Source organism: Manduca sexta, chromosome 7 (genome assembly GCF_014839805.1).
Source record: "Manduca sexta isolate Smith_Timp_Sample1 chromosome 7, JHU_Msex_v1.0, whole genome shotgun sequence".
In the NCBI taxonomy this organism is placed as follows: domain Eukaryota; kingdom Metazoa; phylum Arthropoda; class Insecta; order Lepidoptera; family Sphingidae; genus Manduca; species Manduca sexta.
The window spans coordinates 6,927,190-6,943,395 of record NC_051121.1 but is presented as its reverse complement, the minus strand read 5'-3'; positions in this window follow the sequence as shown (position 1 = coordinate 6,943,395).

Sequence of the window (16,206 nt, the reverse complement as noted above, 5' to 3'; positions counted from 1 at the left end):
TGTTTGAGTTCAGTTTGACAGATGTAGACGCTTTTAAAACATAAAGTTATGAGTGCAATGCCTCGGTTAATTTAGTAATCATTTGCATAAGCACTTTCAAGATTGTGGGGTGTAAACTACTGTAGTATGCCTGGTTCAATTTGAGAATTATAATATGTTTCAAATTTTCATCAAGGATATTTAATAATGATTAATAATGATATTTACAAATAATGTGAAAGAATTTAAGCAATTTTATCGCAGATTAATGCATGTAAGTCACTATTAATTCCTTCTGTGAATTACAAAGTACCAGAATTTTTTATAAATGAATGACCTTGGCAATGACATGTGACGTATGTCTGTATGACGGAACTACATAACAATACATTATATCTAACCTTACTGTTTACGCAAAATCAAAACACGAGACTCAACATTTCGGATGCACGTGCAAACGATACTTGTCAGCAACAGGGGCGCGCGCCTCGCTTGCATCGGCGCATATATTCAAACCGCACATTGGCTTACGTCAATCGGCTTTATTTCTGCACCCGTTAACCCGTGCGACCTAGTTACAGAGTTTTGACTTCGTCCAACCAGGTTATGGCTGTGTTTTCACCTATTTTTCCACCGAATGTTTTGTGTACGTAATAAACCGAATGGTTTGTTACGAAAGCAACGATGTGGCAAAAGATATTGTAAGTTACAACTGTTTTGGAAGTGGACGTTTTTGTTCTAGATTTTGGTTGGGTTGGTGGAGTCTGGATCTAGGTCGGTTGGAGGCGTAAGGCGCCGCCTTGGCTGAAACATCCTTGACCATAAATTACTCCTTTACTATCTTTTTGGTTAGATTTTTTGATCCATATTTTTTAGAAAAATTGTTATTTTACTAGTAGGTTGCCTTGGCGGCGTAGTTGTATTAAAGTACGACTGCAGTGTTGAGGTCTTGGGTCGGGCAGTGATATTGGGTTTTTCTACTCAGTATCAATCTGGAGTCTGGAATTTGTTCTTGATATGACGATAGGCTCACCCACTAAGACATCATGGGACAGAATACGCACGGCGAAAAGTGGGTGCACTAGAACTGCGCCTCTGCCTACGTCTTCGGAGATAAAAGGCCGATGTGAGTTGTAATATTATTATAACAAATGTTTACTTCAGTTATTACTTCTTAGGAGCGTGTTAATTAAAATTTTATATCAATACAGTTGGTTGAACTGCAGGGATCTTGGACCCGAGCCAGCTGAGGATCATTCGGGGTTTAAGATTATTATACAAAGAAGCGTTGAATTAAAGTAGATATTATTTGCAATTACTCAAATTTATTTTAAACTTGTATTAATATTTGTTTATATTTTAACTCTTTGATGTAATAACTTCTTAGAACCGTCGTCAAACTAAACAAAGTTACAAATCCAGATTTAACAGTTTATTGAAAAATTACAGGAAATATTTTCTCACACTGGATGCTTTTAAATAAAAAATACTCTTCGTGTCAGTGAAAAGAGTTTACTTTTAGTACTTGCTACGTATATAAAGAAATTGCAATCAGTACGCGTTAGAATAGAGGAAAAACTGTCGTTCCCTCGCTGTAATGTTTAAATTGTCCTTTGCTAAATCGTATTTAGCGCGTCTCTTCCATGAGGAATCCATTTCATAGTTTATTGCTCCATCTTGCCTAGTACCCACTATATTTACCAAGGCATGTTTTTGATTGTAGATGGTACACAAGCAACTTAGCTTAGACGATTCTTGAAATTATATCACGAATTTACTGCTTCTTTTATAGTAATTGTATTTTCTTCTGTTTTATTCTGAGTATAAACAAGCTTACTGTGAGTATCTCGATATTTTCAAACGATCATGACGAAATTACTACTCTACATCGGGTGATAACGCACATTTGACATCGTGGCGCTTTGGAATAGGTCAGCAAAGGGGATTGGTAGCGGCTATTCATGATTTACCAAGTTTTCGCTGTGATAGTGGGAAAGACTCATTTGATATTGTAAGCGGGGCTTTACTAGTTACAATTTTATAGTGTGATTTATCTAAACGCATGAATAAAATAAACTTGCGATTTTTAGTTCAAGACTAGGTAGGCTAAGGCGAAACTGGTGCATTCACTTTCCGTCGTGTGTATTTCGTCTTATGATGTGATACCAGGCGAGCCTATCGCCATATCGGGCACAAATTCCAGACTCCGTGATGATAAGTAGAAAAACCCAATAACACTGCCCGACCCGGGCATCGAACCCTAAACCTCAACACTGCAGTCGAACCGTAATAATACAACTACGCCATTGAGTCAGTCTTTTATTGAATTAGATAAATTATCGTATTCGGACTTTTACGTATTATATTTCCAGACTAACATCTATAATAAAACACCACATTTACATACTATAAAATTGTTTGATAAATAAAATAAATACACAAATCTAGATTGCAGTCTGAAGATGAGTTGATAGCTAGATTCAACTAGTTTCAACCGGTTGACGTCGGACAATCGTAAGGTATTCTCGGAGCCTGATATTATGTAAATCAGTGGATTCCTGCGTATATTGATTGTTTAGAATAATAACGTGTTTAAAAATAGTGCATTTAAGAGATTGTACGACCTTGAGATTACGGTGACAAATTTAAATTAGACAGGTAGGTACCTAAGTTCGTAAATTATACAAAAATGAGCGTAGAAGCTGGTTGTTAGATCTATTTTTTTCATACGTGCACGCCAACGTGGCCCCACTGCACTTGATGGTAAGCAGATTCATCATATCAGCCGGGAACTGTCCACTGCTGGACATAGGTCTCCCCCATTGAGCGCCATAGGGACCGGTTCTGGGCCGCCCTCATCCATTGGACTCCAGCGACCCTCACCAGGTCGTCGGTCTATCAAGTGGTGGGCTTGCCTACGCTGCGTATTATGGTCGCCACTCCAGAACTTTTGCGCCCCAATGGTCATCACGTCTATGAGCTATGTGTCCTGCCCTCTGCTACTTGAGTTTCGCAACTCTAAGGGCTATGTCGGTAAGCAGATTGAGGTCCCAAAAACTAATTAATTTGAGTACGTGGCTCTTTTTGGCTCATGTCCGTAGAGATTAATCCACTCCAACAAACTATATTTTATATCGTAATAGTATGGTTGCTTCCTATCATTAACAACATATTTTTCTCTAGTCAAACAGAAAACTTAAAAACGTATATATCTACTCTAGAATTACATATACTTTAATTTAAATAGCCTAAGAAATACCCCAACATTTTAAAAAAATATCAATCTGCTTGACTGATTTTGGAGATAATATTTCTAAAATTTGTGACTGACAACTATAATGTTTGACAAACACGTGTAACAATAATATATTACGATTGCCAATACTGACGACTTATGGGTTTGCAGGCGCGTCGCACGTTATCCACATGACAGGTAATTAGACCAACAGAGACGTCACAGACTAGGGGCTTGTCAGGTGACTACGTGGTTATTTACGACACACGTGACTAGCGTGATGCGTTGGCAAAAATACAATGTTGAAAAATGTAGTGATTCTCTGAGGCCATCCCCCGAACAGGCCTTGAGCTTCGTCCCATATATTTACGGCGCATGAGTTACGACCGGTAATGTGGCAGATTTATGATTTTTTTAAGTCACATATTGGTCGGTTTGCAAATTTTAAAGTATTAAAATTATATTATATTAAGTATATTCTTATTAAGTTGGCTATTTGATAGTATTAGTTGTAAAATAAAATGATGGATACTTTAGGAGATGCATAGAGTAAACAATTTTATTGGCAATTTCATCATGAAATTAATGAAATGATATCCATAATATAAAGATTTTAAACAACCCGAGTAATCATAAATATTGTAAAAATATTTTGTTTAATTTATTTTTTATACAATATCCCATACATTTAGAATAGCTTTTAAAAATATGTTTAGACCGCCATTTTGCTGAGTCCATCGCTTTAATTCTGTAGGTAAATAAAAAAATAAAATTAGCTGGTTAGGTTATTGGCTATCGTTACGGGTAAATTATGAGTTCGCGTGTATTTTACAAATCTGAAGGTGATTATGATTTAAAAGTTCTTGGAAGATTATTTCAAATATTAAAAGATGATTGAGAGCTAGTACAGTTTAGGTAATTAATGGATAAATTGCGGTATTATTACGAAAATATTCTGCTAACTAGAAGATAGCTGAAGAAAACTTATCATAGTTGCATGTTTCGACGAATGATCTGAGGTGTCCGGTACATATACATTGGGTAGTTAGGATATTTCCAGATAAAATATAATTAATAATAAACCTTAGCTCTCACATTGTTATCATGTAAGGGCTATTGTGTTGATAATTGGAAATGAAAAAGATCAGAAGCCAGTGTGTACACAAGGAAACCTCAAAATTATAAGTATAGAACAATGTTAGGACTTTGCATATTAATGTATTGACAAGGGTCCACAAGGCATACTTGTATCTTTAAAATATAGCTTGTAATGTCTTCAAATATGTTATTTTTTTTATAAACACACTATTAATGATATATTTGCTACAATGTGTCAACACTGCGACAAATTATGTGTCGGGAGCAGACTATTTGGCGACTGCGCAAAAACTGTGTAGTTTTTATTGCTTTTCGTACTATAAATTGTGTCAAACCTGTTTTTAACGCCAGGAGAAACTAAATATATGGGTATTTGTTTGGAAAATAAAATTAGGGTTAAAAATGAGTCTTTCTAATAATAAGTAGATGTTGTGTAACAGAATTAGAAATTTTATTGGAATCTCTTTGTATGATGAGATGAGCTTGCCGTTCACCTAATGGTAAGAGATACGACCGCCCATAAACATTAGATCCGCCATCCAACACCTCGAATAACAAAGTATTTTATATACGACCGCCCATGAACAGTAGAAACACCATCCAACACATGAAATACAAGGTATTGTTTGGTATTCCACTGCGCTCGCCATCCTGAGACATGGGATGTTAATTCTTACTATGTCCAGTAGTTACATTGACTACAATTTCCTTCAACTGGAACACAACAGAGACTACACACTGCTGCTTGGCGGCAATGGCGGTAAACCAACACAACTGATATATCATTTCCATCCAAACGAAGAAGCTACGATGTATAATACATTGTTTTGGTAATCTATTCCTAAATTATACCGTTTTACTATCAGTTTGTAAGCCAGGGTCGAGTAAGTATGTCATCGAAGAGTAAACTCATAAAACGAGATTATCCTGATCTTGGCGCTCTCACAAGAAACTCTTTGAAATCATTCTAAAATGTCAATATTATTGGTGCTATATAGTTTTATGGGCGGTAAATGTGTCCCATAAAATCAATCATCGCGCCAGGGATAAACCTAGACCGTCTTTGATTTTGTTTGTTTTTCTAATTACGATGGAAATTTCTAGATATAATTAGAAATTTGGTTGGAATATTTCATGATATGTTCTGAAAAATAACGTCATATCACGCCGTATTTGTGAAATAAAAATATGCATAATAATGCTGATCATTAGCTATGATTACCCATACTATTTTGAAGAACATTAAATCAAGAAAAGTTCCTCCTTCCTAATTTTTTTTTCTTAATATATCAGAGAACCAAACACGAGCGAAAATTGAACGCAATTGCAGTAAACAAATACTCGAATTTTCCGTCTATACAATGCGTGTGCTAATACGAGAGGAAGTGAACGCTAATGAAATATTTATAACGACATGAGGAAACAACAATGGTTCTTAAAATACTCGCTTTGTCCCCTTAATCATACAAAGACGCTGCCTAAATATTCGGCACATTTCGAGACGTACAATAAGGAAATGTTGACAATAGGAACTGCACTGGCGCGTAATTAGGGATGTGGGGGGTCAAATGACCTTTATTCTTAATTAGAAACTATCTAGCGTTTGTAAATGCTACATCTGTAGGAAAAGTTAGTGGTACGCATGTTAATTTGATGACACTGAGCAATTAAGTTCGTTTGCGTTCTGAGAATACGAAGCAGTGTTTAATCTCCAAGTAAAATTATTCAAGGAGATATTAAATATAAACATTGCAAAGTTTGATTAATTTTTTATCTTAAGGGAAAGCAATAGGGTTCAGGTTAGGGATACGGTGTTTCGGACTTGTAAAAACCATTTAACATATTATGTAATGTAAGTTGATGTTTTAGATTCTTTTTCTTCGGGACTTGCCATCCCGTCGTGGCGACATAGTTTAACAGGAGACAAAATTTTCGTCAGCGCGGCCTTTTAAGCAGCCCTTTAAGCTCTACCATTTAAATAGACCTTTCAGTTTAAACGTATATTTATAAATGGCGTTAACATCTTTCGATAGAATCAGGAGATAAATCACAACCTTTTAGGTCTATGTGATATTTTACGTTTGTAATACTATAAATAAAATATATTATTCCGGGAAATTCATTCGTATGGGGCAATATATGACCGGAGTACCCTTGAAAAATACATATATTCTCCTGTGATGAATATTATGTTGATTACTTTTGGAAATAATTTTATTAAACCTCTTTTAAATTAAGTTTCCTGGTCAACCTTGACATTTATTTGATAAAGGTCTATATAATATTATTTTTGTTGTTACATTAGGAAAATAAAAAAAAATCTAAATATGTTAAATTATGAGTTTCGGTAATATTGTATTCAATAAATTAATATAGATAATGACTAGAGACCGGATTATAGATATGTATTTGCATACTTACAAATTTCTTTTTTTAACCTTTTTTGCATGTAATGCAAATAATGGGTGATGTGTATTTTCACTGTATTAGTCGATATTGTATATAGCTTTTTTTACAATAAGCATCTCAAGATCCCTTTTAGAGTTCTGTACCTAAAAAGAAACCCTTATAGGTTCACTTTGTTGCCTATCTGTCCGTCTGTAAGACTTTTCTCAGGCACGTGTAAAGATTATAAGTTAAAATTTATATTAAACACACAGGTCTACGATCTCTTATAGCTGTGAAAAAAATAAACTTTTAAGTCAACGCTATCAAAAGATATGAGCGTTTATGTTACATATTTTGCGATTTCACAAGGGAATCAAAACCTTTAGAGTATTAGCCATTGAGCTAGAATTATAAAATTTGGCAAGAAGCAACGTCTTATAGCACATGGAAAGGATAAAAAATGAAAATCGTAAGTATTTACTTTAATAAGATAAATTGCAATCAGTGACTTTATTTGTTTGTATACTTATTTTAAATAAAAAAAATAAAATAAAAATAAGTGTTTTTTGATTCCTCACTATGATACTAAGCGTTAGGTCATATATAAGAAGCTTTACGCACTATTAGCTTCATTGAAATCAAGCTAGCACAAGTGATTTTTCATTATTATTCAGCACTTTATTATAAATATCGACTATAAATAAACTTGAGACTTCCCACAGAACTATGCAATAATAAAAAAGAAAATTACTAGACTTTATTAGAATAATTGTTTATAAATACTGTTTATATTTAATAATAAATGAATATATGATCGATAACCAGAAGTGACTTTGCAGAAACTACCTCGTTATAATTAGCCAGCCTTCCATGTGACGATTTTTACATTATTTTCTCACAGCATTTATTGGTTTTCTTTTATTGTATCCAAAATTTTATTTTGAACTTTTGTTACATGATGTAAAAACACAAAACGTACATATACAGACGTATATTCAGTATAATATGTGTATATTATGTAACATAGATACAAAATACAAGTTCTTAGAAGTTATTTAAATTATTTAGATTTTAATTTTTAACTTTATGGTCTCGCGTGATCTTTTGAAACTTGGAAATTATTTCTCAGAAAGATCTTTAAAATAGTTATTACCACGTCAAATTTGCAATGATAATGCATTGTAATAAGTACGTAATATTAAAACTATAAATTAAATACATTATATCATGAAGTTCTAATTAAATTATGTATACACTAAAAATGCACATGAATTATTTTAACGACATTTTTATTTCCTTTAGAATAACACTTAAATAAATTATAATATTTTTTTTTTTGTTTTAATACTTTAGGCAACGAATTATTAAGTAACTACATCAGCATAACATAAAATATTTAACATAAATTAATTTTAGACGTAAAAGGATAATTTATTAACAAATAAACATAAACAAATATTATGCGCAGTTACAGGTATAATTAATATGTGCTAGGCAAATAAACACATAACATTAACAATGTTGCATTTATTTATATGCTAAATGAGTACCTACACACATTAATGTCATGGGGGCCACGACCCCTCGTAACCTTGTTGAGTACGCGCCTGGTTTTTTACTAAAATATATCCTGGCACGTCCTCTGCCGTAATTGTTCTGTATATAAACAAGTTTAAAAATAGTTTATACTGATCGTGATAACTTTGGCATATTTAAGGAACAATAAACGTGTACAAGTTTTTTTATGTATAGTATAGTTTTAAAAACAGGTTATGCTTTAAAGATATATTCGATTGAGATAGAGAGATAAGAACATTAAAAAATATATATATTTAGTATCAAGTACCTACCTAGGCAAACCAAAGACATATATATATATATATATATATATATATATATATATATATATATATATATATATATATATATATATATATATATATAATAGTGTATTGTGATTCATCTATCAAATAAAGGTCATAGCCTATCTGCATTCTTTATGCCAAATCTCATTGAAATCCGATTACATTTTTGTATATCAATAAACATGCCTTACCTTCATAAAGTCTCTTTTTAGATAAAGCAAAATGTAGTATGATAAGAGAAAAGCGGCGATAGTTTAGTAGGGTGTCGAACGGCCTGCCAAGACGAATGTGTGCAGATCCAAATCCCAATAGCACAAATCTCTGACTTTTCTAAATGTGTATATTCTTTGCGAATTATAGCTCGTTTTAACAGTGAAGGAAAACGTATCGTGATTAAACCTGTATGCCTTTGTTCTCTATAAGAATTTTGAGTGTGTGAAGTCTACAAATCCGCACTAGGCCAGCATGGTGGACTAAGGCCTAATCCCTCTTCGTAGAGGAGGCCCGTACCTAGCAGTGGGACAGTAAATACAGGACTCACTGGACTTAGTTATAACTATAAAACCTAGTTTAAGACATATGACGCTATAGTCTGAACTGCATTCCTGTTTCCCATTCAAGAACTACGATCCAAACTGGTATGAATAAGTCTCAAGTACTCGCTATTGTGGTGCCAGGATACACATACGTCTTCCGGAACTATTGTTACGTCATTATCGATGCATTGTGTCGCAAATCGGAGTATGGACGGGCGACTTCCGACGTTGCTTCCGTTTGGAGTTTAACGACCGTAACTTTGGGCAACATTGACGCGCAACGTAGCCAATAGCGCGCAAATAATGTAACACGTATGATGGCCATATTGATGAACTAATCTCAACTTTAAATAGAAGCTTAAGTAGACGTTTTATGTATTGAGTTATTAGATAAACAAAGGTTAAGCTGTTACTTTAGAGGCCGTCGTACGTCGGCGCAGTTTAATGTACAAAACTAATCTATGAAATCAGCCATATGCTATGACTTAAGATGTATTTAATAGATTTCAATCTATTTATTAAATAGCAGGTATGCTAATTTAACTATGAGAGCGTCTCAACTGATATCGCAATTTAGAGCTAAACTGAGTTTCATCTTAAAGGACAATGAACATAGGGCGCACTGTTTAGCGACACATGTCAACAGGGTTCAAAACTCTTTTTTTTTACTATTTTACTGCTTTAGTCTAGACGTTAGGCAGTTTGGCGAATATAACATTTTTTATCTAATGGCGTTGTATTTTTATATATAAACGAATTAACTTTTTTTCTGTCATTATTGAATCATAAATTATAATTATTTATACTATGCAAAAAGAATAAATAAAGCGATCGATGAATTCATTATAAATCTACATTATAATACGTAATAAACACGCATTTATTTTCATTCCATTATCTGGAAATTTCTTTATTTATAACAAATGTCACCTGACCATAGATACGAAGTCGTAAATACTCGTTGGATTAACAATGCACCGGATATTGGCGTCATGCAATAATCTTGATATCAATTGGAATAAAATAGGTTCAATAATAATAATATTAGCCCTGTATTAAATACTGTCCTACTGTTGGGCACGGGCCTCCTCTACTACTGAGAGGGATTAGGCCATATTCTACCACGCTGGCCTTGTGCGGATTGGTAGACTTCACACACCTTCGAAATTCCTATAGAGAACTTCTCAGGTGTGCAGGTTTCCTCACGATGTTTTCCTTTACCGTTAAGGCAAGCGAAATTCACGTTCAATAGTCATTAAAAAAATATTAAAGAAAGAAAAAAAAATGTTACATCTATATCCTATGAGCCTATAGATAGATATTTGAGTAAAAGATAATCGTCAAATATAATTCCTCCTACTCCTACTATGCTAAGGTGGTTTGGGCATTTGGAGAGGATGGATGATAAGAGACTGACAAAGAGGGTTTATAAGGCGAATGTGGATGGAAGAGCTCGTAGGGATCGACCGCACCGAACCTTCGAATGTCAGATATCTGATATTCTTAGGTCGGACAGGTAAAAAGTATCTGTAACCTGCTGGAATGCATGAAAAAAATTATAAAGGTGGAGGAAGTCCGAGAAGTATGCTAGAATTGTGAAAAGTGGCAATCCATAGTCTCTGCCTACCCCTATGAGGCGTGATACTATGTATGTATGTACTCCTGCTAATTTAAACAACTCCAACAATTACTTGTTCAGATTCTTCTATAGAGCTAACTATTTGAGTTGGGAGCACGTTAGTTCGTTCATAATATTTACTTGAACATTCTGAAACAAGCCCTAAATTCAGTTACCTACTTCAAGTGAATTATCGGTGCTGTACCGCGGTCAATAAGTCCCAAGCAAGCAAGCATAAGTAAAAAAATCATTTTTTTTGTCAAAATTTAATTTTAAACATCACCACAGTCACCTTCAAAAGTGATACAATCAGTCGAGCGCCGGTCTTACATTTCTGTACGTTAGATTCGGGATTTATTAACTGATATCTTAAGAATAATACTGAAATAAATAGTATCAGCTTTTTTTGTCTATGAGAAGCACAATGTTTATCTTTGTTCTTTACTCGTCAAAGACTATTCGTCGTATAATGATTTAAATCGTCGCTTTTAAACTGCATTTAATATAGCATCAGGATCATCGTCTAGCTACACATTTTCTTTAGATTTATTTTCAATGTAAAGTGATTAAAAAGTACTTTGTGATGATTTAAATGATTAATGTTTGTTGTAGGATTATAAAGCTAGTCAATGTACCTTACTCGTAAATAATGTATTTTTTACTCGTCAGAACTATTTGGTAATTTGTTTTATTACTATTTTGTAGATAAGCTACTAAAACTTGGCTCATACTCGAACATGAGATTTGATAAGATTGTAAGTATTAAAGACTGCCTCGGTGGCACGACTGCAGAGCGGAGGTTTCGCTTTCGATCCCCAGATTGGGCAAAGTGATATTGGGTTTTTCAGTATCAGCCTTGAGTCTGGAATTCGTGCCCGATATGTTGATAGGCTCGTCCTCTGTTACATTGTGGAACGAAATACACACGATGATAAGTGGTTGCACCAATTGCGCCTTTTCTTAACCCTTGGGGATAAAAGGCATAAGTGGGTGTATAAATCTATGGATTAATAATTCTTTGATGTTAAAATACGTTGAAATGAATATACTCATCAAAATTTGAACAATTCAATTTGAATCTAATTCTCATTTACATTTTATTACGCTGTAGGTTTTCTATAGAAATTTACACACAAATGAATTACTTTTAGGGTTGGCCGAGATTCTAGGAATGAATGACATTTCCCCAAGCATTCAAACACGCTTTCACAGTAATGAATGAACTAATGAATGAGAGACACTCCTATATTAATTAGCGACGCTTCAGGGCGCGACGTGGCCGTCATTTTACTACGCGTTAGGGCCGTTAGCCTTGAACTAGTTAGATAAACTAAGTTTACCTATTTATTTTTTATCGTGTATCACATGATACTGGAAGGGCATACTTCCCCTTTAACAGCAAAGTTTTAATGTTGAGGTTGCATAGGCAAACACAAAGACTCTTTATAATATAATGTGAACTGACAGCATAATAGTATCTATTTGAATTATTGTATTTCGAATATAAGCGGCGATAGCCTAGTTGGGTGTGGAACGGACTGCCGAGACGAATGTCCGCAGGTTCAAATACCAAGGGCACACACCTCTGACTTTTCTAAAAAATCATGTGTGTATTCTTTGTGAATTTATCGTTCGCTTTAACGGTGAAGGAAAATATCGTGAGGAAACCTGCACATCTGAGAAGTTCTCTATAGGAATTTCGAAGGTGTGTGAAGTCTACCAATCCGCACTAGGCCAGCGTGGTGGACTAAGGCCTAAATCCCTCTCAGTAGTAGAGGAGGCCCGTGCTCAGCAGTGGGCAAGTATATAATACAGGGCTGATATTATTATTATATTATTATATTTCTAATATATTAATAACAATGTACTGTTGTGACTCGCTGTGTGCTAGTTTGTAACGTTTGTCTTCTAACGTGCAATATATTAGAAAAATAATATTTATTATTCCACGGAAAACCTAGTTTACTTTCACGCTTATTCTGCTGTGCAACTCTGCAAGGGCGAGTTGACTTGGGCTTTGGTTCAAGAGTAAATCATTTGCCTTTTAGTTAGACGATTCACGAGTTCTCGCAAGAATCGAAGCAATCTCAATGTTTTATGACAAAATTATATGTTAAAATCATCTTGGTAAGTTTTGATATAAAAAAGAGAAAACCATGCGTTTTTTAATGTATTTATATCACTTCCTTTAAAAATACTAATGAATAATAATCTGTATAATTTGTTTTTGTCTCAGATAATAATGTTCGAAAGGAATGCTTTTAAATCCTCCATCTTAACATGACATGAGTTTGAAATCCTAATCCACACAAATAGATTTTAACATGTTAAATAACGTTAATTTTAATTCTTGCCGATAGTTTTCTTCAGATGTAGGTCACGACTGCGGAATGGAAAAATATTTTAGTTGCAGCCATTTTGTTTTTATTTTGTTATTTACATTAACATATTCACTATGAAATGTATATTAGGGTTGATTACTTTGCTGTATTTATTATTTTTTGTATTAAAATGTAAAAGCTGGTTTTTGAATTATTTAAAGGTACTTACTGAGTGGGAGTGCGTAATAAACTCTATAATCATCATCATCATTTCAGCCGGGAATCGTCCAGTGCTGAACATAGGCCTCCCCCATTGAGCGCCATAGGGGCCGATTCTGGGCCGCTCTCATCCATCGGACTCCGGCGACCCTCACCAGGTCGTCAGTCCATCTCGTGGTGGGCCACTCCAGAACTTTTCCGCCCCAACGGCCATCAGTTCTACGAGCTATGTGTCCTGTCGACTGCCACTTGAGTTTCGCAACTCTATAATATAGTCTATTAATAGCTATAATTCAAAAAAAAGTCATCGAAATCAGCATTGACCATTTTTTTTCACGATATCTATGCGTAACGGTAGCATCCAAGTGCAAAAAATATTACTCATTTGCTTTCCTTCCACCACTTATGAAGTTCTTACTTAACATCCATAATCTAGATCATTATTGTATCCAAAGTTTGCCAGATTTATGTGTCTTTTAACTTGTTTGGTAGTTTTTATTGTTTCCTATGACATAATGGATTTTGTTTGAATCAGTCCACCCGAAGTTGTTTATGCTGGTTTCAGGTCGTGAATGGTTGTTTTATTACTGCGATTTATTTATGATCAAACTTTTTATGTTATAATATAATAATAAAAGAAATATCGCATAACTTGAGATGAATAGAAGATCTGTATAACATTAATATGGGATGCTATTAATTTGGAATGCCATGGAATGTTATCAATAGGCAAGACCCGTGACCTAAATTTTACCCGGTATCAATGCAATAAGGACTCATGTGTACTCACTTCTTTTTTAATCAATATTAAAATATTTATAAGTAATGCAACTATTGAATTCAAGAGACCGACAGAAGATGTTGACGTTTTTTTAATAATTGCAACGGAATTAGTTACCTGGTGCTTTATAACATATTTTAATATAAAAAACCATGCAACACAACATAAATATTTTTAATATTTTGCATCCTCATTTTTTATCAAACGTAAAATATATTAACTTCCTTTACCTTTGATGTTCATTAAATAAACAGGAAAGTGGATTACAACGTGTAAAACGCAAACGTATAGTAACACGAGAGTTTCCTAAACACAAGCGGTTTCCTTGCCTCGTAAAACAGTTTATTGATGTAGTTTGTAAATAAAATACAGATAAAGTATCGTACACTCATACAAGTACGTGTAAATGTTTTGTTTATTTGGCCCTATTTGCGTGGGACTTTATATCAAAAACAATGTCTACTTTAATGCGTAATAATATAACAGGTATATGATAATAGTATATTATATAACGCACACTGCTGAGCACAGGTCTCCTCTATTGAGAAGATTTAGACCTTAATTTACCTACCTTAGTGTGAGTTGGCAGACTTCAAATACCCTCAAAATTATTTCTAGATGATTCTCAGGTATGTAGGTTTCCGCGTGATGTTTTCCTTTACCGTTAAAGCAAACGATAATTGATAAACAATACCCAAATAACCTGGAAAATTCAAACGTATGTGTCACGTGATTCCATTCCCTAATAGGCTATCGTTTTCTTATACTTAGCTTGCATGGAATTTGCATTTAATTATATACATCTGGCTACAGAGTTGGCAAGTAGTAAGCAGTGTCATTACAAATATGAACCCACGCACTAAAATATCTTTTTTGATTACAAAAGTCGCCCACTTACTTTGTTTTATTTCTCATGATATTAACTAGAGTAGTTGACATAAAATGATCTATATATTTATATGTATTGAGCACATTATTTTTTAAAGAAATATGGACATTCAAATACCAAATATTGGTAACGCGCACATAAAGTATTGCGTTGTTTGCAGTTCTCTCCACTCACTTATAAATTGTAATCTATAAAATTTTAAAATTAAAACGTTTTTCATTAAGTTATACAGAATATTAATTATAGTTCTTTCTCAATATAAACTAACTAATAGTATTACATCAGATAATTACTTTATCACTTTTCTTACGAATCTTCATTTCAAGCCATTTTATCTCTACTGTTTATTCCAGTTGCAGAACAAAAGCTATGCGATCTAAGCTAAATTAACCTAACTTGATCCTTGATCTGCAACTCATAAAGGCGAAACACGTCCTAAAGAAAGATCTAACACGCGTAGTACGGACAGACTTGAGTTCATTGGATTTTTTGCCAACGTACACCTGGCAAGACGCCAATTTGATTCCGAGTAAAGTTTTAAACATACTTTGACGATGATTATAATGTACTGAATCTTGTTTATTGGATTATATTATTTAAAATAGATGATTGATATGCTTTTAAAATATACTCGTGTTGTTGAAACCTCCTTGTTAATATGTAGACTATCGTTTGGCACTATTTTTTATCTTCTATGGATGCTAAGGCTGACAGCATTAATCTGAAATTAAGATAATACTGTTACGTCTTAATATGGAACTATCGATAGATTGCTATTGTAAGTATGGAAAACGGATTTTTTTTATACGAGCACGGCCAAGTGACCCACTGCACCTGATGGTGAGTTAAGCAAGATCCAGCAGAATGTCGACTGACGAGAGATGATTACCCCTCGGTAGTCGTCACAATTATGGCGGCCTGTTGGAACCGAATTTATCGAGGCTGGTCCCGGAACACGACACACTTACGTGGGCCACGATGGCGGGTTTTAACACCTTGTGTACGGTGGTCGCTATCCGGGCGGATATAAAATATATCCTACCAGTTAAGAATTATTTGACTTTTCATCATCATCATCATCAGCCTACAGCTGTCCACTGCTGAATGTAGGCCTCCCCTAAAGCGCGCCACGCTGTTCGGTCCTCCGCTCTCCTCATCCAGCGTCCACCGGCGATCCTACGAATATCGTCGGACCAGCGGGTCGGACTTTGACTTTTCATCGCACTGGAAAGTAGACGCAATATCCATAACATTGATGATAACATGAGAGTGTTTTT